This window comes from Lepisosteus oculatus, chromosome 14 (assembly GCF_040954835.1).
Source record: "Lepisosteus oculatus isolate fLepOcu1 chromosome 14, fLepOcu1.hap2, whole genome shotgun sequence".
Classification (NCBI taxonomy): domain Eukaryota; kingdom Metazoa; phylum Chordata; class Actinopteri; order Semionotiformes; family Lepisosteidae; genus Lepisosteus; species Lepisosteus oculatus.
In genome coordinates, this window is record NC_090709.1 from 33,134,092 (window position 1) to 33,160,949 (window position 26,858).

General features: G+C 40.3%; 5 non-coding genes across 5 annotated transcripts; 3 read left to right on the forward strand and 2 right to left on the reverse strand.

Annotated features, from left to right (window-relative positions):
- Positions 1 to 6,028: 6,028 nt before the first annotated feature.
- trnal-caa (transfer RNA leucine (anticodon CAA)) lies at positions 6,029 to 6,141 on the reverse strand. The gene is made up of 2 exons: positions 6,104 to 6,141; positions 6,029 to 6,074 (listed from the first exon to the last, which is right to left on the reverse strand). It is a non-coding gene; the product is annotated as a tRNA-Leu (tRNA).
- Positions 6,142 to 15,435: 9,294 nt separating this feature from the next.
- Positions 15,436 to 15,507, reverse strand: trnat-cgu (transfer RNA threonine (anticodon CGU)). The gene has a single exon. It is a non-coding gene; the product is annotated as a tRNA-Thr (tRNA).
- Positions 15,508 to 17,157: 1,650 nt separating this feature from the next.
- trnaa-cgc (transfer RNA alanine (anticodon CGC)) lies at positions 17,158 to 17,229 on the forward strand. The gene has a single exon. It is a non-coding gene; the product is annotated as a tRNA-Ala (tRNA).
- Positions 17,230 to 18,471: 1,242 nt separating this feature from the next.
- trnak-uuu (transfer RNA lysine (anticodon UUU)) lies at positions 18,472 to 18,544 on the forward strand. The gene has a single exon. It is a non-coding gene; the product is annotated as a tRNA-Lys (tRNA).
- Positions 18,545 to 22,806: 4,262 nt separating this feature from the next.
- On the forward strand, positions 22,807 to 22,878 carry trnaw-cca (transfer RNA tryptophan (anticodon CCA)). Its single transcript has one exon. It is a non-coding gene; the product is annotated as a tRNA-Trp (tRNA).
- Positions 22,879 to 26,858: the final 3,980 nt, after the last annotated feature.

A 26,858-nucleotide genomic window follows, 5' to 3' on the forward strand; every position in this document is an offset into this window, starting at 1 on the left:
TGTCGCTGGTCTGTGTGTGCATTGGTGATTCTGGGAGACAAACAGAGCCTGTGGTAATGTAGAGGGGCCCTAGCACCCCGTTTGTATTGCTAGGTGGTGTAGATGTACACGAAGCAGGAACATCCCTCGCCCTTGGGTTCACCTTACTGTGACACCTTCTTCATCTATGTTTTTTGAGTGCACTGCAAATGATCTTAGTATTTGCCGTCCCACATAACCGATCCAAACAAGCTGCTTTACAGAGGAGCACTGCCGGAGCTTATCGTTGGCAAACTGAAGAGCAGGCCGACCTCTTCTGTGACTCTTGAACACTAAATCTCAAGGTTGTGAATTCAAGCTCCACGCTGGCGGGAAACTCCATAGGTAATGATCACATTTTCTTGCATGCTAATCAAAAGAAATATTAAGAAACTTTTCCCGATACCAGTTTTTTAGAAAAGTAAAGGCACACGGCACATGTGTGCCACATCACGTCCGAGTTTAGTGACAACTACCTCAGAGATTGTAAGCTGGGTAGTTTCAGATTAGATCACTTTTTTTTTATCAAAGGTTCAAGCAAACCCGAATACTTTTGCAAGTGACATTTCAGAATCCTAGTCAAATCCAGTACGATTGCTGGATCCTTCGAATTCGACTGAACTATAGCACAGATCTGCAGTCCACCATTAGAATACTGTGGGTGTGTTGTATAAGCCATACCGCCCAAAATAGTTCTAAAACGGGAGATGCATCCTCATTTAGGAATGTGGTATAAAGTGAAATGGTCTGGGAAGAGTCCTACGTTTGAACAGTTCAAAATAGACGTAAAGGGGTATTTACGGACTCTTTCGAAATGTAAGAACAAGCTGTGCGGACCTTATCTTTATTAACGTCGTGTAAACGTTTTTCATAGAGTGTAATTGTATTATAGCATGTGCCCCTGACGATTTTCTTGATACGTTATATGTGCTCTTGTTTGTATTGTATGTAGTTTTGTTGTTCAAATAAAACGTAAAAGACACAACTTTCCGGATGCGGCTGCTGTAAAAATAAAATGACATCAAGGGCACGCAGAGGTCTGAAGCCTGTTTCATTTAAGAACTATATCCAGAGGTGTTAAAGAAGTCGAGATCTCACTACGAGAATGGCAGCATCTCAAAAAAAGCAGGTGCAGTTCGTTACACAGTCGTAATGCCACTAAGTCGGACCAGAAGAGCGAAAGCCACCTGGCTTTCTCTGAGCAAGTAATGTGACAAAGAGACACAGTACAGTGGTAACCGAGCCTCTTCCAACTGACTTCAAAAGGGAAGGAGCTGCTTTTTGGCAGTCTCTCGAGAAACTAAGCAAAGTGTTTAAAGATACTTTGTCAGCTTGACATCAAGGCAGAAAACAAAAACTTTCTTGCGTCCACTCAAACCAAATGCGGTTTGCCACCTTTTGCGTTATGCAGGGAATGACGTCTGCCGAGATCACTTTTGAGTCAATGCAAATCGTTATTTTTTTAATAATTGAAAAAAAATGTACTATTTCTTTTCTTAAATATTGATGGTTTAAAAACGTATTTAATGTGAAACGGTCATTGTGACTGTAAAACGGTCAAAATGTTAGTGAAGAAATCAGTCATGTGAGGAAAGGTGAATTGTGGGAGCCTCTTGACTCCCCGTGTCGTGCTGTTTCTCTCTCTTTCTACTTGGAGTGGTGCCGTCGCTTCTGGATAAAGTCTGTCGTGGGTCATTCCGGACAAGTCAGGTATGACTGTGCTTCACCACAAGAAGAGACACCTCACTTGCGAGGATCCCAACAGTATATTTCCCCTTTCAGAGCCCATGGGAGTGAATTTCATACACAATTAAAAAAGCCTAATTTTATTTAGAGGTTTCAGACACTTTTTTAATTAAAAAAGTGACCTGAAACGCCTTAGCTTTCAGGTTTGCTAGAACCTGTAATAATAAAGTGGTCTCAAACTTTCATTGTCTGATGTAGCTGTCTCTAAAGTTGGCCATGATGTTTTGGAGATGCTGAGATATTGAGAAGAACTCAACTACATGGTGAGAAGTCTGGGTTCAGCACCAGCAGATGGTGAAAAACTCTTAGCTGACCCCAACCTAATTTGAACGCACAACTTTCTGATCTAGAATCAACTACACTACCACTGTGCCACACCCTATAGTCTTCTTTAGCTCCCCAAAGGAGAAAAATCAGTGTCCCAAAAAAAGTGCTTCCCGAAATGTGTTTAACAGAAAGGAAAATGTAGACAGGCTTCCATTTCTGCATTAAGAACTGTTTGTGCTGTCCTGTAATTGAGGAAATATACCACCTAAATCAGCAAAGAGTTCTACGTTTGAATAGTTCTAAATAGATGTAAATGGATATTTACAGACTCTTTCGAAATGTAGGAACATGAAAGCTGTGTGGACCTTGTTTTTATTTACTTTGTTTAACCTTTTTTTCCATAAAGTCTGATTGTATTATTTATGTGCCCCTCACGAGTCTATTAATACGTTATATGTGCTCTTGTTTATATTGAATCTATTTTGTTCAAATAAAAAGTAAAACAAAAACAAATTCCGGATGGGTGCTGCTATAGAAATAAAACAACATCAAGGGTGCTGTACGCAGAGGTCTGTAGCCTGCTCCACAGAAGAACTTTATCCAGAGGTGTTTAAGAATTCGAGATCTCACCATGAGAGGGGAAGCATCTCAGAAAAAGCAGGTGCAGTCGGTTCCATAGTCATAACGCCACTGTCGGACAAGAGCAAAAGCCACCCGGCTTCCTCCGGGCAAGTAATGAGACAAAGAGACAGGACACAGTGGTTAGTGTGGCTGAGGGGTCTAAGGTGCTGGATTAAGGCTCCAGTCTTGTTGGAGGTGTGTGTTTGAATCCCACTGCTGCTAAGAGTTTTTGTGTTACAACCACCAAGTGGAGCAATGTGTTAAAAGCTACTTTATCAGCTTAACATCAAAGCAGGGAGAAAAAAGCGTTTCTTCTTCTCAACACAAATTCTTTTTTCCACCTTCAGCAGGGAAGTTTGTCTACCAAGATCACTTTTGAGTCAGTGCAAATCACAGTGCGCCCTCAATTTTAATGTTGGTTGTGCTCCTTTTATCTGTTAAACGTTAATGTTCTGCATTTTCAAGTCGAGTCATCCTCAGGGGTAGAGCTGATTAAGTCTTTCCGCATAGCGCTCCATCAGAAATAACTTGTCTAAGTTCAAAAGAGATTGTGGGTTTCAATTCAAGCAATCACAAAGCATACCTGGTTGGTTACAAACCTGAACGTTTTTCCATTTTTTGCTAGAGTATCCACTGGCTTGCCTTTATCAGCTGTCTTGGAAAGATAAGCTGTGCTTCGTCTCAGGAAAAATCATCAGTAATTTTATTCTGTGCGTATGGCCGTTATTTAAAGTATATAAAAATCACGAGTTCGTAGATTTATCCAAATATCAACAGCACCTTGTAAACCTGTCATAAGAATTCCTTCAATCCAATAGTTTCACTCCAGGGAAAAGGCAGGGAAACATAGCGAATTCTTATTTAAAGACAACATCTGTATTGGATTGCATGTAAGCAGGCACCACTCAGAATTCCTAATATGATTTTGAATTCAGTTTTGCAGTGCTTTAGTGCTTTACTACTTTCAGAGAGTCCTTTATTGACCTTGCTGAAGCAGAGAAGCGACATAATCACAATTGTGACCAGTTTTTCTGCTGTTTCTGGTTAATAATGATTATTATTTTGAATTTTGATTAGTATTTTTCGTAGCGTTCTTCCTCAGCTTTTAAGTTATTTGGTGAGCAAGAACCACTGAGAACGAGTCTGAATCAATCAAGAACATATACGGTACTGCTGTCCTGTGTACAAATGCTTCGTCCTAATTGAGCTTTTCAGTGTTGAAGAAGACGTTTCCAATTTCGATTGCTGGTTTCAGAGGATGTGCTACAAGATCACAGATTCATTTGAAAAGATTTGGCTGGGATTCAAACCTGGCTCAATTGCATGAAGGCACCTATACTCAGCAACGAGAGGAAAGGAGAAGGGGCCAGAGGTAGTGTGGCTGAATGGTCTAATATGCTGGATTTTTAGGCTCCACTCTCTCAGGGGCGTGGGTTTAAATCAAACTACTGCCCAATGTTTTAAGACCTTACTTCCTGAGATTTGTAATATGGTCAGTAAAAGCACTTTATGTAAGTATCTCTTATGTCAGCGCTACAAGTCACTTACTGCTCCACAGGACCGGGGTTCAATCCCTGGCATCTTCAGGTGTTTTATATTACTGTACTCACATCGCAATTTTCTGTTGAGTGAGAACTCTTTGCTCGTGTTCATAGAGAGCCAGGTTTACATTTTGAATCTCACCTGGGATTTCCTGAGAGATCATTCAGCGAGCGAGTCCTCCCTCTGGACTCCGCACTGAGCTGAAAGCTGCACGAATTCCTCACTGCGTGTCCTGTACTAATACAGGTGGTCCAGCGTAAATGTGCAGCACAGTGATATGAACACCTTGAACTTTTTCTGTATGTGAAGGAAAATGCAAAAGAGCATGTAAAGTATTGATCATATAAAATATCCATGGTACAACTCGAGAAAAAACTGAAGCACAAAACAACGACTTTTGATGATTACAAGAGATTCAAGAAACACAACCGTCCACAGATGGGTTCGGATCCTGAACGCATAAGTCAAAAGAACAAAAGCAAAGTAAACTCTCTTCATTGTCTTATAGTTTATGTAATAAAACAATTTTTTTCTTTCTTTATAATTTCTTACTGTTGATAGACGATTTATTGAATTTTAACAGAATCACAACAACAAACATTTGGGGTTAAACTGTTATTCACATACTCTAACAAAGAGAAATGTTAGTGTCTTCCAGTGTGTGAGCCAATTTCTAAAAAAATTAAAAAATAAGTTATAGAAATTGAATTGTTCTACTTTTTAGGCTTGCATAGTCTTATTCATATTTCAGTTAAGCCTTTTCTTCTGTAGTAATTTCATTTGATATTAAAATTAGTCCTGATTTACAAGAATTTTGTAATAAGTTTCAGTTTAGGAAAATCGTGCCCAGAAGCTACCAAAACTGGTAATGTTCACATAATGTGTAATGCCAAAGCAGCAGTTGGGGTGGGAAACAAAAGGCATTTCTTGGTATGAATCCTAAAACTTCATAGATGGCGTTCTAGGACTTCTCGCTTCAGATAAAGCTGTCAATACATCATAGATTTCTACTCAATCAATATCTGCAGAGTTATCACTACCGAACGCTAAATATAGATCCTGGCAATAATTCATGAGTTGTTCGTTAGAAAATTGTTTATGGTTTTTTTTAAACATATTTTCAATCACCAGACAAAAAGTCGAAAGTTTCAATTTCATGCAACTGATGAAATCTCTCTTCGATGGAAGTTATAAGTACAGTACATCCAAAATACTGCGGAATCAATCAAATGTACATGTTTCTTGTGGATCCAGAAGATCATTTTGAGACTCAAAACATGCCTGTCTTTTCTTTTTTCGAGGACGAAGGAGTAGCAGCAGTAGTAGAAGTTATGCAAGAACGTGTTTAGAGTTCAGCACTTCTCATTTCTAATGCAGAGCCATCGAAAAGCACCGCCAGTGATAAAAGAAATTGCAGAATTGGTCTGTTCATGGTGCCTACACGCTTTGAATTGCTGGGATTTTCTGCAAGCGTTCCTTTTTGAGGGTTCATGAAATTCCTCACATTTGAGCCAACACTAAAATATTTCATTCGGGGTCACCTAATTCATAGTGCAAACCGAATCTACAGGGGAATGCTGTGGCACATGAAGCCGTTTGTTATTCTGTTGTGAGGTGTGAGGGGCGGAATGCAAATCGAGTTGGTGAATAGAAAATGAAACAGGAGTCACTTCTTGAGCTACGAATTCCAAAAAGTATGAAAACCTGTGCATTTTAACAGTGCAGAATACTCACAAATTGCACTGAGTTGCTTGCTTTCTTCTGCTGCTTTTATATTTCAGTCATTCACTGTCAGCTAGCACTGGAACAATTCAAGAGAGGTAAAAACGGAAGCTGTCAGGAGTGGGATTTGAACCCACGCCTCCATTTGGAGACCAGAACACCCAAGCCAGCTGGAAAGACACATGTCCTTGAGTCTGGCGCCTTAGACCACTCGGCCACCCTGACAAGCAAAAGCAAGTGGTGTGCTGAATGCACCAGTAGTTGACTAAACTGAGTTTCTTCCCTGAAATTATTTGCTTGCGAAGACCCAAGTTGCCTTGAATGGATCTTGGAAATCAAATATACGGATGGATTGTTATTCGGTTGTGAGTTTTGAGGGGCGTATTATAAATTGAGTTGGTGAAAAGGCGCTTTTTGTTAGTCTGTCGGGAGGCTGCACAAGGTGTTTAGAGGGAGAACTTCTAAAAGGCAGGCTCTCTATGTTTAACATCAAGAAAGATTTTTTTTTTCTCAATGGAAATGCTCTTTGGCGCTTTCAGCTTTACGTAGGGAACAACGTCTGCCGAGACCACTTTTGAGCCAGTGCAAATGGTAATGTGCCACCAAGTACATTTAATATTGGCTGTGGTAGCGAGCTGCTTTTGTTTGTGAAGCTTTTACTTCTTTAAGCTGAATCATCGGCAGGAGTAGCTTATTAAATCTTTGCTCATTGTGCTCCATCAGAAATACCTTGTCCATGTTCAAAAGAGATCAGGGGATTTACTTCATGCTTTCACATGGCATACCTTACACGAAAGATTTAAATGGGGAATTGATTGTGCTTCTTGATGTTGTGCCTGTGGTTGCCTTGGTTACAATGGTGAACGTTCTTCCACGTTCTGCTAGAGTATCCACTGGGTGGGCTTTATCAATTGGCTCGGATAGGTCATCAGTGCTCCGTCTCCAGAAAAATAATCAGCACTGTCTTTTTTCTGTGCGCATGACCGCCTTTTAAAACATATAAAATCATGAGTTCATTGATTTCTCCAAATAACAACAATACATTTTAACCCTTCAATCCAATAGTTTTACTCCAAGTGAAAAGCAGCGCACTATATAGAGAGATGATATTCAAAGATTTCAACGTTCTTGTTGGATTGCCTGTATGCAGATATCGCTCAGAATTGCTAATATGATTTTAATTCAGTTTTTCTCTACTACTTTCAGAGTCTTTTATTGACCTTGCTGAAGCAGAGAAGTGACATAATCACAAATGCGACCAGTTGTGCAGCTGTTTCTGGTTAATAATGATGAATGCGAAATAAAAAACAGCTCCTTGCACTAAGAGCAAGAGCAACCAACGCGCTCGCTTGTTGAGTTGGGTATTTTCCGAGCTACTCTTCCTTAGCTGTGTAGAGGTTTGATGGGTTTACTGAGACAATTATTCATTGTAGCAGTAATCACGAGGTGGTTCGCTGTGGTTTTTAGAAAATCAATCGTCAGAACAACTAACAACGCACACATACATGTTCAATACACGAGATACAGTTATTAATATAAATTGTGCACCAAACATATACCAGTCTGCCTGGATACAAGCGGCAGACCTTACTGTGAGGATTATCAATATACAAGGAATATAATCTCGAAGAGATGCAAACACAAAGAGATACACATCAGAGAATATATGTCAATATATATCGTTCGGTTACCAAATCGCTAATCAGTGTTATTTCCCACTGTTACTCTAAACTCGGAAGTAAATGCAATACTCGTGAATTAAATTGATAACAACTTGTGTTGAGGTACAATTGAATTCTGGAGACGCAATGTAGGACATGGGGTTTACTTATCCACTGTGTATGGATTTGGAATTTCCCGGCACGAACACCAAACCAGCTGACAGGCTCTGTTGCAGCCTTGGTTCCAGTGGTTGTCCAATGGGCGTTGTCTCGGCATCCTCTGGCTACCGGCCAACCAGTAGAGGTGCAGCTCGGAGTTGGACGGGCGGAGGAATCTAACTGCGATGCGCAGGGCAGTCGTTGCTCCGAGGGGATCTACCAGCAGTCCGGCTGGCTAGTAGAAAGTATCTATGCACAGAGTGTGACCGCAAGTCCGCACAAGTCACTCTTTTGCCCGGGAAGAAGCTGGTTCGTTCCCGGACCAGCGCTGCTACTGAATAAGCTATTCAGGTTGTCGACGAGGGTCCAACTGTAGGCTGCCGTTGATCAAGCGGAGCATTCACGTTGGTAGAATTCTGAGTACGTACGGGATCCTCGGCCTCGCACTTAGAACAAAGTCCAAGTCCCAGTGCAGACAACAGCAGTTATCATGTGATTGTCTCTGAGGATGCGCGAAAATGGCCAAGGAGAGCCCCGATCTGAGGTTGCGCTCCCTTTTTAACCAAGACACAGATGTGTGCTGATTGGTTGAGATTTTGGCGGGCATTGGAGACCCACGTGGTGTTACCACGCCCTGCCAATCCCTGATTGGTTGATCAAGGTGAGATATGAGTCACTTACTCTTGACACTTAGGAATGCAGTCCAGATGTCCATTCGGCACTCCCTAGACAGATAGGCACCAATGGATGACCATTGATCATGATAGCCAGGCTAAGCTAAGTGCATCCCCGTTTGGGAGCTGTCCCTTATCAAAAGAAAATATCTTAAATCAGCCTGCATGAATACTTTCTCTGTGGCTGCACCACAGAGATGGAGAGTGAGATGGGGCCTCATTTAGGAAAGCACAGCAACGCTTAATTCTGTCTTATTACCAAGTATTGCTGCTACAACTGCTTAAATTCAAACTAAACAGGACTATGGGAATGAGATTTGATTTCGAACTGGGATTTAAATAAATAGGACCACTGCACTACATTGTGCTTTATGTAAGACAAAAGGTGGGCTTCCTGTGTTTTCGATAACTCAGTTGTACGAGCGGAGGAATATAGTGGAAACAGCTGGAAACTCTTTGCTCTCTGGTTTGAATCTGGCTGGAAGAAAGGTGTTTTTTATGTTCTTTAATCAAAAAGTGAAAATGTATCTTTCACTTAGTTGTCTTATTTTCTAGGCTTGTAGACTCCTCACTCTTCCTAAAAGAAAGTGCTGCAGATAAAGATACAGTAGTTGTCAGAAGTTTAGTTCAGTGGTAGAGCACATACAGGCTGTATGTGGTTGTTTTCAATTGCCGGTGTCTCCACTCTGGATTTCTTCCTAAGCGCGATATCTTTCCTTACTTGTGTGTGAATTTCAGCGCGACACATAAACCCTTTGTCTGTTTTATAAAGATTATATTTTAAATCAGTTAAAACAAAAAAAGTACCAATTACATACATGTAGAAAACACATGTATCTAATTTGAAAATTTGGGCAATGTATTACTAGTAGTGGAGCTGAGCTCACAGAAGAGCAGTTGATATTGTTAAACCACGTATTATTTTTAAATGACGCTACTAAGCACTGGCACGGTGTTTGTGCAGTCCTACCCAAGCTTTCTATCGACTGGATGAGTCTCCTGTTCCATCTCCAATTCTTTCCGCACATTTCACCTGTTTCACCACCGTTATCATTAGACTATAGCCACTAATACGAGAATACTGTTCTGAAAGACTGTCTTAAATAATAATGTTGAAAAGGTTAATGATAAGAGTTTTTTTCATTAAGGTAACCATACATTTGCCTGTATTGTACAACTTATTATCTGTATCCACAAATCCCCAATATTAATGCTGTCTCCTGAGAAACAGAAGTGTAGAGTCAAATAATATTACAACAAATCTATTCAATTAACACCCCTATGTGACAGAACACATTTAAGACTTACACCCCTTTTAAATATGTATTTCCTTCATTTCAGTTCTCTCCCCGGGATACCTGAAAATTCATTATAGTATAATAAAGTCTGTGCATGCATTACCTGTAATACAGCTACTGATATAGATAACTTTAAACTTCATTATTAAGATATTACACTTTTATTAATAAAATAAGTATTGATAAAATTCCTTGTGAATAATTGTAGTGTCTGGAAAGCAATTGTTCATTACTTAATGACGATATTATTTCCACTACATTCAGGACAGTTCCAATGTAATCTATTGTTCCACTTCGTCTGCTTAGTCTCCTACTTTAGTAACATCTAATGTAGAGCAGCTGTTATTTTAGGTTTGTTGCAATTGAGAACAGGTTTGCTACAGAGCTGCTGACAAATTTCAGCAGCCAGTTTGTTGCAACTGACCCGTTGTAGCTACCAATCAGAAAAAAAACGAAACGCAACAACTTCAAAAGAGAAAGAACATTAAAAACAAATCTGGGGAACAACATAAACACAGAATCTAATGCAGAACTTTATCAAGTCTTCAGTGCTCCTCTTGTCTAAGTAGACCTCTCTCATATATTTGTGTACAGGTCAACTGGAGGTACACAGCTGTAATTTAAGTAGGGAGCTGCATCACAGCATGCGTGGGCTGCAAATGGAAAAGTATAGGTTTATTCCATGCTGAAAATAGAAGTAAACACAACGTTTCAGCTGTGGAGCCTTCTTTGATTGTGACTCGAAATAAATCTTTACTTGTTCGTTTGATGTTAATTTATCTCCATCAAATACCTAAGAGTATCTAAACTCGACAGTTGCTCTCAGTAGCTAAAGACACTGCTACAGGTGAGGCTTGAACTCACAACCTTGGCATGACTCTGCTGTGTACTGCTGTATAATTACCACGCACTGAACAATTGCGCCACTGGAGCTGTGCAACTTGTGTTCTTCATACAGACTGACGCTGCAGAAATACAGGGTGAAAACGGTTTCGGTTGTGGATCCATCTATACATGGGGAACACTAAAATAGCAAGGAAAATACAAGAAAAGAAACTGAAAGAATTGTGCTAACAGCAAAGGGGAACTGAGGGAGGTGGTCAGACAAGTAAATCAGCCTGGCAGATTATTTGTATCGACAGTTTTTGAGTCAATCAGCAAACAGATTTCTCTTCATGTGCCTTAAACTGTGCAGTTTGTATCTTCGCTGTAGATAGGTTTCTTCAGAAGTCCGGTAAACTGACAATAATGGAGAACTAGCTGACGCACCCCGTCGTGAAGACCCTCTGTAAGGTGATTACACGTTTCAATTTCAAGTCGCCTCCTTTACACTCAATTGCAGCCCCGAAACTGAGAGAAAGCATGAGAAATGGCTTCAGTTTCAATGTGAAAGTGCAGTACAGGCTCGATGGCTTCACATCTCCCATCAATCAAATAAAATTGCAGTAAAGCGATCTAAATATGACTCTGAAGTACTGGGAAAGATGATTATTTTGAGCGTGCCTCCAAGGGTCTGCTACGAGGCTTAAGTTGGCTTCTTATTCGCCAGCTTCTTATGCGTGTTTTTCGTTCCACCTTAAATGGTGCTGCTGTGATGTTATGTCACCTTTCGCCTGTAGATGGCTCTCTTCGATCAGTACTAATCCGGCTGGAATACTGTAGACATCTTCACTGAAAAGGAATATCCAAATAAATAGCGACTGTCCAAATTATATTTTTGTATGGAATAGATTTCAGAAAATCGCAAACCAATTTTAAAAACTCACCACAACACGGACTTACACTGGGAAAAGGTGACTGTACTTTCTGCTTATTGCTACGGCCTTCCCCCCGATTATGAAAATGTCTCACAGTTCTGACACCGATGTGTGAAAGACAATGTAACAGACTATCAAAATCCTGAAGTACAAGAAATTTTAATGCACCAGTTTTTTAAATATGACCCTCTGATCCTGGGATGTCAGGATACATTTCGAAAAAGTATGGCACGAATTGCACGAATTGCAATGGCACAAATTGTTGAGAATATCACTGACCTTGCCGATATTTGCAGGGGATACGAATGTTTTGCACATGTTGATCTACAACACGTAAAAATTGAGCTTCTTAGTCAATATCACCGGGAATGTCCAATAATGACGAACATCAGTAGCTTCAAGGAAACTTAGACTCGCACATGGAGTTTTATCTTCGAATGGAGGGTGGGAGAATTCATTTATACTCTCGTTGCTCATTAGCTAAACTATTTTAAAAATATGACACAGATTTGTTCGAGAAACTTGTAATCGCCTTAAAGAGAGTCTTCTTGAAGATGTGCACCAGCTAGCTCTCCACTGTCAATTGACAGGACTTTAGAAAAAACTGTTCTCATACAACCAACATACAAATTACACATCTTAAGGAACATGAAGAGAAATCCGTGTACTAAATAACATAAAACTGTCGCTGCAAATTATCACCAAGCTGTTTTATGTGTCTGACCACCTCTTTCCTACTTTGCAGCGAGCACAAATCTTTTTGTTTCTTCATCGCTATTTTACTGTCTCTTTCCCCCATGTGGAGATGGATCCACAGCAGAAACTTTAGGTCAATTCCTGTTACTCTGTCTGATTGAAAGAGCTGTATTAAAGGCACTCCCATCTCTGCAGGAAAGTTATTGCTGCTCTCAACACAATATACTGCAGCCAAATATAGCGATACTGTCACTGCCTGTGGGCCACGTGTTCCTACTGTCAGTCTATTATGTCATGTTCATCCACACCCAGAAACATTACTGCTGGAGCATAAGAGTTATATAGGCGCAGTCCATAGAGCAAGAATCTCTTAATCTCAGAACTGTGGGTTCAGCCCCCACATCGGGTCCCTCTGTGTCAATTTGATCCCCCAATCCTTCTAGCATGACCTGATGGCGTAACAGTGATACCCAGTACCCAGCGAAATTCAGCTTTCTTTCCACATCGGCCGAACAAGAGTTTGTCTAAATCGAGGGAGATCTGCTCACAAGCAAGTATTAAACACTTCAGCATTTACTGTTCGAATACCACACTTTGTCAAAACACTGCCGCTTCTTAAGCTAATAAGTAACGGTTTTTGAGCACGCATTGTATTGTTAATGCTTATATTAAAAAAGCATAAATTCACATAATGGAATTTTGACGGAACAAAGTAGTCCAGCCCCTTTACAACATTACCTACCCACTGATTAAAGCTTAAAACTACAGCAGCAGGAGTAACAATAATGGCAACAACATGTTTGGAGTTCGGCATTTCATTTATTCTGCGGAAACATCGTATCGGAATGAACTGCCCGAGAAAAAAGAGTTGCTGCTTCAGATCGTTTTTACAGAGCATTGCGTTGTTCTGTTCATGCTGACTACACGCTTTAAATTTGTCATTTACTGCAAGCGTTGCTTTTCCGGGTTTTTCTGAAATTCCTCGCATTTGAGCCAGCACTAAAATATTTCATTCCCGTCGCTGAATATATCGTGGAAACGGTATTTGCAACCGAATGCTGTCACACATGAAACCTTTTTGTTATTCGGTTCTGAAGTTTGAAAATGAAAATAAAACGGGGGTCACCTCATAGGCTTGAAAGAAGTCCAAGCAGCATAAAAACCCGCGAATTCTCACAAAGGCTGCACCTTTATTCTGCTGCTTTTATAAATCAGCCTAAAACATTTGAATGCATACCTTACTGCTGCTAACCACATTCACGTGTTTACAAAGCTTTTTTCTGTCCGTTATGTTTTTGCTAAATAGTTTCTCCGTTTCCCTCGTACTGTGATTGTCAGCGAGCACAACAAGACTGAAACAGTGTAAAGGCAGGTAAAAAAGACAGGGTAAAACGCCTGACTGTCGGGAGTGGGATTTGAACCCGTGCCTCTATTTGGAGAGCGAAACACAAAGCTTAAAAGACACGAATCTGAATTTGCTGTTGTTAACCGCTCGCCTATCCTGAAAAAATGGGTGCTGCTTGCACTAGTTGCATGCGATTTTCCGTAACTTTAGGATGATTGATACGACTGGACGAACACAATTTGTGGCGTTTAGCATGATAGGACTTTCGGAGACACAGGCCACACACTCACAGCCCACTCAGTATTGATGGAACGGAAGTGGAAACAGTCACCAGCTTTAGGTTTTTGGGAATTCACATCTCTAAAGATCTAACCTGGACTGTGAACACTGACTCTATAATGAAGAAGGCTCAGCAGCGCCTTTATTTCTTGAGGTGCCTCAAGCGATGGGGGATGCCAATACATGTGTTGGTGAACTTCTACCGCTGCACTATCAAGAGCGTCCTCACCAACGGGATCACCGTGTGGTATGGCAACACCTCTTCGCGAGAAAGAAAGGCACTGCAGAGAATGGTCAATATGGCCCAGAAGATTAAACACCGAGATTAAACAGCTCTACGAGGACCGCTGCCGTGGTAGAATTCTGCCCATCACAGAGGACAGTCACCACCCAGGGCATGAGCTCTTCACCCCACTGCCCTCAGGCAAGAGATATAAGAGCATACGGACAATTACCACTAGATTCTTCAATAGCTTCTATCCACAAGCAGTGAGACTGGCGAACACATTTAGTCATCCCCCTCGGACCACACCTACACCATCACCATCTACCTCATTGTAATTTATTAATTGTACGTCTCCAGTCATTGTTTACACGTCTGTATTGTTTACATTCAAACTGTCTGCATGTTTACTTGCACATTTTCTATTGTTTGTTTGTACATTGTGTCGATGCACTGTTTGCACTTTGTTTTGTTTTTTACACTTGTTTTATAATCGAAAGACTTTCTGTAAGTAAGAATTCCATTGTACCAGTACCGGTTACATATGGCAATAAAGTTCAAGTTCAAGTTCGATATGGAAAATGGTACCGTTGCATTCGGGTCCGGACTGCCAGACTCAGAAACTGTTTTTGCCCCGCACTATCAAACTATTAAACTCCCAGCCTCTCTCACTCTCTCCTCACCTCTCACCTATGATCTGAACCTCACGGTGCCTTCTTTCTTACCAAAAACCCAAACACACATTGAAAATCTACCTCTCCCTTACATGTCAAAAGCTCACTCCCCATCATTTCTATCCCTTTATTTCATTCTTTTGATGCATGTTTTTGCACATAACCTGTTACCTTTTTGTTGTTTTGCACACTGCCTGTTGTTGTTTTTTGCACATCGGCTGTTGTCTCTTTCTTTTGTTATACAATTGTATTGTTGTTGTGTTTTTTTCTTTGTACTACTTATGTCCGAGAGCTAGCTAAATACCATTTCGTTATTCCATATACCTGCGTATGAGTATAATGACAATAAACTTGAACTTGAACTTTTAACTTGAATTTGAACTTGAACTTGACATAGTCTTGCAGGCAGTATATTATTTTATCGTTTACTCGTATAAAAAAACATGGTCTTCTCGTTCCTAAGTCAGATTTTTAGTGCTTTCGAACGTTACTTCCAACCTGGACTGACAGCTCACCAGATCTGTTTGTGATCAGACCATGGAGTGGGGGACTGTACCAAGCGTAGGTTCCTTCCCAATGCTGAGGCGATCATTTGGAAGATGGGTGTGAAGAGAGACAAGCTTTGTCGACTAAAAAACAAGGCAGGATAAGCATGAATACTAATCACTGGCGACAGTTATGCTCTCTTACTATTGAGACTCCTACATTTTTTTGAAGACTTTGAAACTAAAGGTAAGCGGAGACAAACGAAACAGGTACGGGTGGGGATTGAACCCACGATCTTCGGTTTACGAGACCGACGCCTTACCACTTGGCCACCGCGCCTTCAAACTAACAGGATTACATCGCCTGGAGGCAGCAACAACAATAAAAGGGATACTTAACAAGGAGATGCGCTGTAGCAGTGCGACTCCAACAGATGCTCCTGAAGAGACTGGAGGTTTAAGCCAGCTCCTTAGAGCGCTCGGCCGTGTTACTCTCAACAGCGGCTCTTCAGCTCTTGTTGTTTGACCTAGTGGTTTAATAACGCGTGAAAACGACCGCAACTTCATTTTCTGAGATGCTTTCTCTCATGTGGTGAAATCTCGACCTCTTTGGCATCTCTGGCTATAGTTTTTCCTGTAGAGCACCTCTGCTTATAGTGCCCTTGAAGTCATTTTATTTTTACAGGAAGACGCATTCCCTAACGATCTCTCCTGTTTTAGAAATGCTTCATAAGGCATGTTTGATTCAATGGACAAACAGTACAAACTAATTGTACAATGCAGATCTATGCGGCATTTGTACTGGATTTGACTGGGATTCTGAAATACTTCTTGAAAAGGTCTTCAGATTTTCTTGAACCTATAATAAAAACACAGACCCGAAACTCCCTAGCTTCCAATCTCTTGCTGTCCTTAAACTCGGACGTGATGTTCTGCAGACGTGCAGTGTCCCTTTACTCTCGTTGTTTTCAAAACGACCTCTGTTGTCGGGCGCAGTTAAAGTGGAACTGGCCTGACCGCACAGGAAAGTACAGAATGATAAAATGTTTCTACGGCTCAAAATGTCCCTTTAGACCCTCGTCATGTCTCTGTGAGGAACGGGTAGGTAGAGAGGTTTAACAGATGCTCACGATGTTTCACACGGGGTGTTACCTGTTGTAGTGTTTCAAAAGATGTGTTAGCGGACCACAGATTATCTTGAAAAGATTTGGGTTTGCACTGGCTGGGATTCAAACCTGACTCAATTATTTGGAAGGTGCCTGTACCACCAACGCACTTCCGAGAAGCACCTACAAATTATCACAATCCTCTCTCTCACCTGCAAAGTTATGGAGACACAGACGTCCAATGAAAGCTCAAGGCTCAAATCCTTTGTTGTGATATCATTTTAATTAATATTAGCTTTGATAAGGTGTCATTTTTGCCACTTAAAGGTAAAGTCTGCTCCTTTTCTCCTGGTATAGAAAGAACGTGTTCCATCTTTGTTTAAAAACACCACTAAAAGTAAATTATTCAGCTCTACCGCCTGTGAGCATTGACAAGACATCTCAAAAGGACATATTAAATAAGAACACGATCCTTCCTGTTACCATTCCTGTGGTTGGGGCGTTGTTTCACCCTTTTGCGTTAAATCATCAGTACTGCTGTTTTTCTATGGATAGTTTAATCAAGAGCACTTAAAAGATGCAAAAAGCTTTCAAATAAAATAGAATTGAAAGACAGTCGAGTAAGGAGGTAGAAAAAAAGCACTCCCCCGTCTGGGAATCAACCACCGTCGCCCATGTAACTGGATACAAAAATAACAGATTAATTTGTGCCCAGTCTCTTGAAGCTTCGATGCGATTATTTTTCCTTCCTTATTTCTTCATTCCTATGAATTTACTCTGTAGTAGAAGAAACGCGAAAGTGGGAAACTGCAGGCATTCTTCGTGAGTGGTGTGATCAGTGAGCATTTGCACATCTCTAAGTCTGTTCCATAAACTTTGTCATCGGGGATGTAGCTCAGTGGTAGAGCGCATGCTTCGCATGTATGAGGTCTCGGGTTCAATCCCTGGTATCTCCAGGTGCTTTTATATTAGAGTACTCGCATCCCAATCTTCTGTTGAGTGAGAACTCTTTGCTCGTGTTCAGAGAGAGCCAGGTTTACACAATTAAATGCAGTTTACACAATTAAACTCGACGTGCTGCAGGGTTGCGCTGCTATTTTAAATGTACCTCTTTAAGTTCTGTTAAATCCTAAATTATTTGAACTAATAATTTAGTTTAAAGTCAGGAAATCCAGAGATTGCTTCACACTTGTCGTGGCTGTTGCAGAAAACACCTGTTGAATCTCACCCGGGATTTCTTGATTGATCATTCAGCGAGCGAATCCTCCTTCTGAACTCAGCACTAAACTGAAAGCTTCACGAACTCCTCACTCCGTGTCCTGTACTGCTCTCGTGTAGATGTGAAGCACAGCCGTAAACACACCTTGAACTTTTTCCGTTTGTTAAGGAAAATGCAAAAGAGCATGACAAGTATTGATCGTATAAAATATCCATGGCACAACTCGAGAAAGTACTGAAGGACTACACATCGACTTTTGATTATTACAAGAGATTCAAGAAACACAATCGTCCGCACCTGGGTTTGGATCCTGAACGCTAGAGTTAAAAGAACATAAGCGACGGATATGACCTATAAACTCTCTTAATTGTCTTATAGTTTATGAAATAAAACAATTTCTAAATGAATTCTGTTGATAGACGATTTATTGAATTTTAACAAAATCACAATTACAACCTTTTTCGGTTAAACTGTTATTCACATGCTCTAACGTAAATAAACGTTAGTGTCTTCCGGTGTGTGAGTCAATTTCTCCAAAACAATATTTGTTAGTCTGGCGGGAGGCTGTGCAAGGTGTTAAGAAATAGAATTTCTAAAAGACAGGCTCCCTAAGCTTAACATCAAGGTTGTTTTCTCTACAGAAATGCTCTTTAAATTTCAGCACTGTTGCAACTCCCTTTTTAAAGGGTGTGCACACGTATACAACCAAGGCATTGAAAGTTTTTTTTTTAATTATTGTTCCAAAAAATGTTCCATTTGTTTTCTTTTTAATGTTGTTGATTAAAAGATTTTATTAAATGTGAAAAAAATCTGAATGTGAAAAAAGGTCAAAATGCTATTGAAAAAAATCAGTAATGTGAGGAAAGATGGACTGTGGGAGCCCCTTAACTACCCATGTCATGCTGTATTTCTCACTCATTCTACTGGGAATGGTACACGTGACTTGCGAGGATCCCGACAGTGTTGCTTTTCTTTCAGAGCCTGGATAGCTCAGTCGGTAGAGCATCAGACTTTTAATCTGAGGGCCCAGGGTTCAAGTCCCTGTTCGGGCTGATGTGCTATTCTTAAATCTATTGTGAATGTCATTCTAAATAGTCTTTTATCTTTCACTCTTCTAGCTGTACTGTGGTTATTTTAAATGTCCATTACTTGTATTTACAGTAGTGTATTTAGTGTTTCATTTCACAAACCGAAAATGTTCAAGTAGATCTTGTCACTCTACTCCACGTCATTATCTAAATTAAATCACAGTAGAGTACAGGACACGCAGTGAGAGGCTCACACAGTGAGTACTCTTGAATACGACAAGAGGAAAGGCACACTGCACATCTGCAGAACATCACGTCCGAGTTTACAGTGACAGCAGAGGTTGGAAGCGAAGTAGTTTTTTATTACTCGCTCGCTGAACGATCTCTCAAGAAACCTCGGTTGAGATTTAACGGGTGTCTAATAATCACGTTTAAAAAGGTGACGATGTTTTTTTTTAACTAGGTAGCCTTAATGGCATCGCGGTGTGAGTAGATCTTAAAGCAGCTGCAGACAGAGTACCCGTAATGGCAACACGTTTCTGCTTTGAGTTCGGCTTTTCTTATTTCTTCTGCAGAACCAGTGGTATCGGAATATACTGATCCGCATAAGAAGCGCTTTCGGGTTCTGATCATTTTTATTGAGCGCTGCTCTAAACTTTACATTTGCTCGGGTTTTCGTTTTCCCGTTTTCCCCATGAAAAAAAGACATATCCCTAATTACATGATTTCACTTTTTTTCTTATCAACGAGTAGAAAGAAATAAAATATATACTTCATTATAAGTGCCACGGGCAAGATGGCGTTGCGTTCAGGTCGCAGTTACCCCTGGAGACGTTTGTTAAAATCTCACTTCTAATAAAGAGGTCTTTCTCGTTAGAGTAGAAACGATAGAAGCCTTAAGCGGGGGAAAAAATCACAACATCTCGCATTTCACGTGTTTAATGTTAACTGTCTCAGTGGTTGCTTTGGTGATTGATGGCTCTTCTCCCTCGCAGGGTGACGGCAAACGTCTTCAGGGAGGGAGTCTCCCACGCACGGCTTGTCTTTATCAAGAGCTGAGACAACAGAAACAGACTTCCAACTGACATTAATTACTTCTTGAGCGTTTATGACCGTCTTTAAAAGTTGAGAGCAGGTGAAAAAGTCTTTGGAAATGAGGAAATGACTGCCGACAGCAAACAGAGCTGACGCTCAGCTGCAGACAAGCGCTCCTCGTTAGTACAGTATAGTGCTGAGTACCCCCGCTTGTTGCGCGGGAGACTGGGGTACGTTTCTGTGACAGGGCGCTGGTTTAATTTTTTAACAACCTGACTTCACTTAAAAAGTGTGTACTGTGTACTACGTTTCGGACTAGTTAGTGCGGTAGAATATGGAGATCATCTCCAGCTTTGAGCTCAACTGCAACAAGAAGTCATGCTAAATGTAGTTTAGTGAGTAGACATCGCGAGACAACAGAACGAGAGTAGAAAGCAGGAATATAAGGTGTAAGGGCATGATCTGTGTAGTTAACAAAATAGTTAAAATAATATTAAAACGTCTCTTTATTAAGATACACAACATTTATGGCGACGAGAGATGAGTGCTTGACGGACTCAAAGCGAGCAGAACACTGCAGATTTTAGTTCTCTTGCTGGTAGAAACGAACTTTTGGGTTTTTCACCGGGGTAAAGTTAGCTCGAAGTTTGAAAACGATTTTGGCACGCCTGTAGCGCTTTCACGAAATCTCCCAGTGTATTACCTGTAGTGTTATCTTCAGAAACTCATTACAAAATAAAGAAAGGAGCCACAGCCACAGTAAGGTTGTACGAGGTTCTGGGGCCTGTCTGGTGTGTAAAACACTTGGTTTCAGCAGAGTGGGTGCTGTATTTGAAATGCTATTGAGCCATGAAGACGACCCACCTGTCCCAGTGAATTACCTGTAGTGTTATCTTCAGAAACTCATTACAAAATAAAGAAAGGAGCCACAGCCACAGCAAGGTTATATAAAGTTAGGGGGCCTGTCTGGTGTGTAAAACACTTGGTTTCAACAGTGTGGGTGCTGTATTTGAAATGCTATTGAGCCATGAAGATGACCCACCTATCCCAGTGTATTACCTGTAGTGTTATCTTCAGAAAATCCTAAAAAATATAAAGAAAGGTTCCACAACCCAAAACAAAGCTGGGAAAAGTCAGAGGACCTGCTTAGTGTGCAAAACACTTGCTGCATTGTGGGTGCTGTGGTTTAAATGCTATTGGTTTGTGAACAGAATACCCCTATCCCAGTGCATTGTGCCATATTAAATAAAAGCATGAGATAAAGAGATTCAGAATGCAAAGCTGTGTCAGTGTTCTGTGTAAAAAATCGGTTTGAACATCATGGGAGCTGTTTTTAATAAGCTGCTGAGAAAAGAATATTTTAATCTTCCTGCTGTCAGTAGTATTGTGAATATAGTTGACCCTTACCTGAATGAAAACAGGGCGTAAAGGAAGGGTTTCAGAAATCAAACAAAGCTTTATTCCCGTGCTTACAGTCTGGGTAATGGGAGACTGCGCTGTTCTGCTTCCTATGGTCATATACGGGTTTTTCGCATGAAGCCGTATTGAACAGTATTTCTCGCATTGTGAACGTGTGCACACAGCGGTCACCCGGGTTCCAGTTCGTGCGTAATTACGCATCGATGAAAAACCGGAGGTTTAAAAAAAGATAATTAGCTCACTGATAGTTTGATGTAAAGGCTGTGGAAATATCCAAAAGTCGTGGTCTTTAAAATGCATTTGGTTTGACGGCGTTCTGTGCTTCCATTGCGAAGATATGGACAAAAGAATATTCGTGCATGGTCAAAAAAATGTCATAAAATCGAAAAAGTAAAGGCTGAGAAAGCATCCACAATGTATTTTATACACAAAACAAGCATTCTCGCAACTCTAAGAGGTTTCGTGAAAGCGCTACAGGCGTGCCAAAATCGTTTTCGAACTTCGAGCTAACTTTACCCCGGTTTTTCACCATGGCAAAAAACAAATGGGCTATTTGAGTATTTACTTTTTTTTTCCAACAGCCTAAACATTCATTCAGATCTGTGCATGTGATGTCATACATTTTACTGCCCTTGTGTGTTTAACCCTTGTCGAACGGGTTGTAAAAGTATCTTCCCTGAGTGCTGGCTCACTGAAAAAAAGGCTACAGGAGCTCCGTAAATAAGTTGTTGTGTGTGTGCTGCCCAAGAACTTTCTCTTGGTTATTGCCTCACGAACCCCACGTTCGCTACAGCGCATCGTGGAGCAAAACAGACTGGCTGTGATAAATTAGCCAACAGTTTGATACGTTTGCCTATTTGATAGTTGTAGTGTTTGAGCGAAAAGGATTAAGCAAAGAGACCGAAAACTTACCGTTATCACAAGAAAGTGGAGCATGACTATTTTTTGTACTTTCGCATTCAAATCTGCAATGCTAGCGCCTACGCGAAAAAGGAAAATATAGAACCACATTTATAAATTGCACACAAAACGTATGATGTAGACTTTCCTGCTAAAAGTCAGTGACAGAAAAGAAAAGTTTAAATAAATTAAATTACAAATTCAACTAGCAGCAGTCGGGTTTCACGAGGTCTAGTACGAGCTTACTGCCTCCTACGGGCTCTGTATTTGTTAGCGGTACAAGACCGGCCGTGGAGAAATGAAGTGAGGAGGGTGTGTACGTTAAAAGGCTCGTAGCGTCCCTGGAAGGGCTCAAACCACCACCCTTTTGGTTAACAACTGAGCCACAAAGACGCATGTACAGCTTAACACTTCTAGGTCTCAGTGAAAGTGATACACTCCGTAAAATTTCCAGAGATTCATTTATTTTAAAAGGAAAATCACCAACAGCGGCCGAGATCTACTGGAGTTTTTTCATTCTATACTGCGATTTCTGAAGGGTACCCTGTGAAAATACGAGTTTTGACGAGAAGGGATGGACATATAAGGTCAAAAGGCTTGGGGAATTGAACTTTAAGGTGAAGACTGCGGGTTCAGTAGCAGCAGAACCTGATCAGTATCAGTTGACTCCGATATACTTTGAAAATGAACTTGGGGATTTAGAGTCAGACGTGCTACCGTTGCACCATGGGGTACTTAATTTAAAAAAATAGAAAAAACAATCAGTGTTCCTGGATCTGTAATTGAGAACAACACCTGCACAAGAGCTGCGCAGGAAGAATAAAATGTGGTAAGAAGAGACTCTCTTCGGAAGAGCTGCACACTTCACATGAGATTTTTTTTTGTGAAGCTGATTTGTCTCCTTTGGGGAATTCAAAGGCACGGACAGCCGTGACTTCGTGGCGCAACGGTAGCGCGTCTGACTCCAGATCAGAAGGCTGCGTGTTCAAATCACGTCGAGGTCAGCTGTTACTTTTTCAGGTTCTGCTGGTCCTGAACACGGAATTCACACCATGCAGTTGAGTTCTATCTGTACACCACATAGATAATCTAAACAAAATAGAGCAGTACAGGACACGCAGTGTAGAGCTCACAGAGGCTTACAGTCTCCAGCATTGGAGTGAAGAGGGAAAAAAGAACTTGTTTTTTTTTTAAGAGAAAAGGCACAGTTCACATCTGCTTAACATCACGTCCAACTTTAGAGACAGCTACATCAGATAATGGAATCCCGGAAGTTTCAGATAACTTTTTTTAATACAGGTTCAAGCAAACCTGAAAGTTAATGAGTTTCCGGACACTTTTGTTTTATTAAAAAGTGCCTGAAGCCTGAAAATGTAATTTAATAAAAAAAAAAACCGTTATTGGACATTAGCAGGTGCTTTTTGTAACGATTTGCTATTTCATGCTGGAAAACAAAGGAAACAGACCCAACGTTTGCTTTCAGGTGCGGTTCATTACATAATATACATCTATTACTGAGGAGCTTGAATAAAATTTACACGAGCCAGGTAGAAGTCGAACCTACAATCTTATGATCCGAAATCAGACGCGTTGTTTATTAAACCGCTGGGATTTCACATACCCTGAATTTCCCCATAGTGTGCTCAGCGTCGCTACTAGTAATGCACCACTCCGTCTAAAATTTCAAAGTGAGAAACATGTGTTTTCTGATTTTTTATGAGTTTTAAAATATAATCTCTTTAAATCAGACAAGGGGTTTATGTTTTGCACTGAAATTCCGATTGACTGAGAATTCAAAGAAAGACTGTTTTCTTTCACAACACCGTATAATTATCACATCCACCAGACTCTCCAACCTCTCCAGACCTTGCTGGTTGAGCAATTGCTCCGATAAATTAGGTCACGTATCATGTTAAATCATTTCTTCTCAACACAACATTTCCTGGTGCACGTTTTCTCTATGAAAAAAAAGACATTTTTCCCTTGCACGATTTCTCGTTTTTTTATCAAAGCTACAGAAATAAAAAAGAAGTGTCGCAAAAGAACTCTGTCGCCCTTGGGAGATATCAAACGCATTGGACATGAGAATGCCAGATAGAAGCCAGTTCTCTTCGTTTCTCAGTGTCGGGGCTGCTATGTAAAAGAGGCAAGTTGCTCTGAGCGCAGGTTCAGCGCTTACTGAACGCAGATGTCTCAGAGCGGTGTGTCCAAGCGGCTGTAAAAGGGGATAGTTGTCCTGTCACCGTAGCCTAGTTGGTTAAAGCGCTTCTCTATTAAACAAAAGAACCGGGATTCAAATCCCAGCCGTGTCTTTCTTCCTATCTTGTAGTACAGAACGTATCATTACGGGCAATCACAAAGGGCTTGATTTCGTTAAATGCATGTATTCATTTCCTTTCTGGAAAACTTGTTTTTGATTAAATTCACACAGCTTGCGAAAAATGAAATTCAATTCTTGGTTATCAGTGCAGAAGAAATATTACCGTCTGGCAAAATAAACGGTAAGAGAGTTTTGTTTAACCCAAAACTTGGCGCAATCGGTTAGCGCATTTGGCTTTTAACTGAAAGGTTGGTGGTTCGAGTCCACCCAGGGATGGGATTCTTCTGCAGTATAAACGTTGTCTTAAGTCAATTGCATTTCTCAGCGAAACCATAACCATTTTAATATATGCAGGAAATGCGAGTGTTTAACACGTGTCAGGGTCACCGGGAAATGTCCAATAATGCCCAACATTGCAACTCCCCAGAAAAAAATATCGTCGAATCTTCATTTATACTCCAGTTGAATCCTCTGCTGAAATATTTTAAAAATACAATGCAGGTTTGTTTGATAACTTGACAAGCATTGTTACGATAGCACTGTGCAGTTGGATTTTGATATTTTGACATATTTACCTTAATTTTAAACATACATACTATACAGTCTATTGTAATTTTAAAATATGTTAGCTGAGGATGTAAAGGGGTGAAAGGGAAAGGTCAGAAGGTATAGTAAAAACAAGGTTAGGATTGGTGGTAGGGGTGTTGATGGTTTTTCTCTGTAGAGGATGATTGAGTTTTTTATCCTTCTCTGAAGTGAGAAATTGGAAGAGTTGGGAGTTGAGGGATCTGATGAGGTTAGTTATAAAAGGAAGTTGATGTGGAGCTGTTAGCCGTAAAACTTCCTAAAGTCTTTAAACTGCAGTAAGCAAAGATAAAGGAAATTATCTTTGCTTACAGCCCTGTCTTTCTCACACCTGAAGAAGGCTCCACGGCCAACACGTTATGTTTCCTTTCTTCTCTTTTCAGCATGGAATAATCCTTTACTTTTTCCTATGCAGCCTACGCATGCTGACACAGCTACCCACCTGATATATAACATTCCTATAATCACAACTATGAATGTCCACTGTGGGTATTTTTTTCCATTATTATTTATTTTGGCATTGAAGCATATTTTATGTAATACTGAAGTGTCATAATCACTGAAAAACATATTTTTTCATTTAGAAAGAATTAAAAAAATATAAATCACTATGAATTACATTTAACCTGTTCTGATCTAGGTTTTCTATATACTTTAACATGCCATGTTCAGAATGTCACAACGCAGAAATGCAACAGTGAAGTTTTGTAAATTACAAATGTTCGTGATGAGTGATTTTGTCTCTCTTACCTTAGTGTCAGAATACTAAGATGTTTTGGTAACGAGGAAGGAGGGAAAAAGTAATTCAGCAGAAGGGGTGCTATTTTGTTGACTATAAATCCTCACATGCCATGTTCAGAGGGTCATATTAAAAAAATGGTACAGTAAATTTTCTTATGCTTCATGATTTTCATAATTTGTTACATTCTGTCTCACACCTTTGTGTCAGAATTCTGAGATGTTTTTTTCTAAACAGGGGCCATCGCAATACAACAAAAAGAGCAATTAGCTTTTCCCTATAAATTCTCTCATGCCACATTCAGAGGGTCATATTTTAAAAATGGTACAGCAACATTTCCTGAAGTTCAGGATTTTGAGAGTCTGTTACATTGTGTCTCACACCTCAGTGGCAGAATTGTGAGACGATTTTATAATCAGGAGGGAGGGTCATAGCAATAAGCAGAAAGTGCCATCACTCTTTGCTCATCCTCCGTTAACCATATATTCTCATATGTCATGTTCTAAATGTCCCATTGTAACTGCTATAATAACATTTCTTGCAAAATGCAAGATTTTGAGACTTTGAGAATTCACGTTTTGCCTTTGTCTTATTTACTTGTTGTCTAACATGCCAGTTTGTGTTATTGTGAGTTTTGAAAATTGGTTTTCGATTTTCTGAAATGTGTTTCATACAAAAATGCAATTTGGATAATCATTACTTACATATTCCCCTTTACTGAGGATATGTGCAGTAATCAACTCGGATTAGTATTTTTAAAAATGACTATAGAGAGCCATCTACAGGCGAAAGGCGGCATAACATCACAGCAGCACTTAAGGTGGAACGAAAAACGCGAATAAGAAGCTGGCGAATAAGCAGCCAACTTCAGCCTCGTTAATGCAGCAGGATTGGGTGAGGTAGAAAAATATTTCTTCCTCTGAATCCTAACATTTTTGTAGGTGTTCTAGGACTTCTCGCCTCAGATAAAGCTGCCAATACATCACTTATTTCTACTCCATCAATATCAGCAGTGTTATCAGTACTGAGCCCTAAGTGTAGGTCCTGTCATCATATAAAAACTTGAACGTATCGACTGCATTCACCTGAAAAAATCTGATAAAATTGAAAAATACATCGGAAACAAATTTGCACTGTTTTTTTTTTTCAGATCCAGAAGAGAATCATCATGAGACTCAAAACAGACCTGTTTTTAATTCTTTCCAGGAGGAAAGATTATTCAGATGCAAACATGGGTCCAAAATCAATGTACTCACCTATCGCTGTTGCTTCTTCAAATCCTTCAACTGAACGTCGATATTGAGGGATGATTTCATACAAATTTTGGTTTTCTTTTAAAG